We start from the raw sequence: 2,559 nt of genomic DNA, 5'->3' as shown, positions 1-2,559 counted from the left end.
GAGTAATGACTTCACATATAAAGAGTATGATGAATAAAAGTTGTTGAGAATTAACAAACATAGTTTTGGTCATCGTTGCAATTAATAGGAAGTAATAAAGAAATAGAGTTTTTCACATATAAATATACTATCTTGGACATCTTTTATGATTGTGAGCACTCATTAAAATATGACATGCTAAAGAGTTGAAGTTGGACAAGGAAGACAACGTAATGGGTTATTGTCGGTGTCAAAACTGGCGGATCTCGGGTAGGGGGTCCCGAACTGTGCGTCTAAGGCGGATGGTAATAGGAGGCAGGGGACACGATGTTTTACCCAGGTTCGGGCCCTCTTGATGGAGGTAAAACCCTACGTCCTGCTTGATTTATTCTTGATGATATGAGTATTACAAGAGTTGATCTACCACGAGATCGGAGAGGCTAAACCCTAGAAGCTAGCCTATGGTATGATTGTATGTTGTCCTACGGACTAAAACCCCTCTGGTTTATATAGACACCAGAGGGGGCTAGGGTTACACAAGGTCGGTTACAAAGGAGGAGATATACATATCCGTATTGCCTAGCTTGCCTTCCACGCCAAGTAGAGTCCTATCCGGACACGAGACGAAGTCTTCAATCTTGTATCTTCATAGTCCAATAGTCCGGCCAAAGAATATAGTCCAGCTGTCTGGAGACCCCCTAATCCAGGACTCCCTCAGTAGCCCCTGAACCAGGCTTCAATGACGATGAGTCCGGCGCGTAGTGTTGTCTTTGGCATTGCAAGGTGGGTTCCTCCTCCGAATACACCATAGAAGAATCCGAATACAAGGATAGTGTCCGACCCTGCAAAATAAGTTCCACATACCACTGTAGGGAGAATAATATTTCCACAAATCTAATCTGCTGACACGTTTTGGCAACATGACATCATGCCATGGCTCGGTGATTATTCGAACCGTTTTTCTTTAACTAGCACCGCACATAACGCGGGGCAGTTTCTTGACACGTCTTGTCAAAGCAGAGATCGTGTGCCCCTTATTACGGGATTCTCATCAATACGGTCGTGGGTAACCCAACCATGCCTAGGACTCCTAGATTTTAGGCAAGTCCCAAACGACCACGAGGAGGACGCTTGATATTCACCCTCTTTATAAAGGGTCAAGGCTTTTACTTTTTTCCTCCCGTGCTCAATCGAATCCTTCCCCCGCCTCAAGTTCTAACACTCAAAGCCTAGGTCAGGTGCTTCGGATCTTCAATCATGTCCGGATCCAGCCTCCAGGGTCGGTGGATGCCCTCCTCCTTCACGGAAGAGGATATCAAGAAGTTGAGGGAGGCAAGATACCTGACCGCCGAAGTCTCACATTGGCTACCCACCCGAGGGCAGGTCGTCCCTACTCTTGAACCCAACGAAGACGTCGTGTTCATCTCCCACTTCCTCCGAGGACTAGGCCTCACTCTGGATCCCTTCGTAAGGGGTTTGATGTTCTATTACGGGCTTGATTTCCACGATCTAGCCCCGGATTCCTTTCTCCACATCTCGGCATTTATTGTCGTATGTGAGGCCTTCCTCCGCATTACCCCTCACTTCGGCCTGTGGCTCAAGACCTTTGATGTGAAGCCGAAGACGGTCGAGGGGCAGTATGCAGCGTGCGGGGGTGCATTAATAAGCAAGATTGCCGGAGCTCCATGGCCAAAAGGTTCCTTTCCAGAGGTGTCCGGATTATGGCAATGGGAGTGGTTCTACATCACCGCTCCCAGAAGTGCCAAGTGGGTAGCTTCCCCCGCCTTTCGCTCGGGCCCTCCACCACAACTGATGTCATGGATCAGCAGGGGGCTGAGCTGGGGTCCAGCCAAGGATGTTCCCATACTGCAGAGCCGCATCCGAGATATCTTTGAGGGAGATTTTAGTTTGGTGATGGTAGTGCAAGTCATGCTGATTCGTCAAGTCCAGCCTTGCAAACGTCGGGCCCTCCGCTTGTGGGAATTCAACCCAGAAGGACCGCGCGCTATTTAGAATTTCCATAGCCTGACGCACGAGGAGATGTACAAGTCGTTCTTCGGACCCCAAATAGAGTGTTCGGACACCTCCGAGGACGTGGGCCTGAGCAGCAACCGCACCGCGACCCAAGTAAGTAATCCTCTAGCCGAATACGCTATCTTTCATTTATCATGACGTCATTCTGAAGAATCGCTTTTTGACCAGGACTGGATAACAAAGGCGAAGATGATCCGGTGTTCGGCCCCCCTTCCCGAAGGCTTGGATAATCCGGTGCTGGAAAAGATGCTCGAGCCAGCACCTTGCCTGGTGCCCTCAAAGGAAGATGAAGGGGGGAATAAAGAGGGCGAAAGCAGGCCCCACCGCTACCTATTCCAACCAAGGGAATGAGCGCCTCCGTGAGGGAGGATAACCAAGGGAAGGAATCTGACATTCCCTCGCCCCGGGGGAGGAAGAGGACTACCTCTGATGACCCGGAAACCAAGGTTTCCAAACGGGAGAAGAAAACTCCACCAGAGAGTCCCGCCTCAGAGGGTGCTCTTGCCCCACAAAGTCCGTGCGGGGATCAGCCCTCTAATAAGCTGT

Source organism: Triticum aestivum, chromosome 7A (genome assembly GCF_018294505.1).
Source record: "Triticum aestivum cultivar Chinese Spring chromosome 7A, IWGSC CS RefSeq v2.1, whole genome shotgun sequence".
Taxonomy (NCBI): domain Eukaryota; kingdom Viridiplantae; phylum Streptophyta; class Magnoliopsida; order Poales; family Poaceae; genus Triticum; species Triticum aestivum.
The sequence above is the reverse complement of the archived record's forward strand: the minus strand, read 5'-3'. Positions refer to the sequence as shown.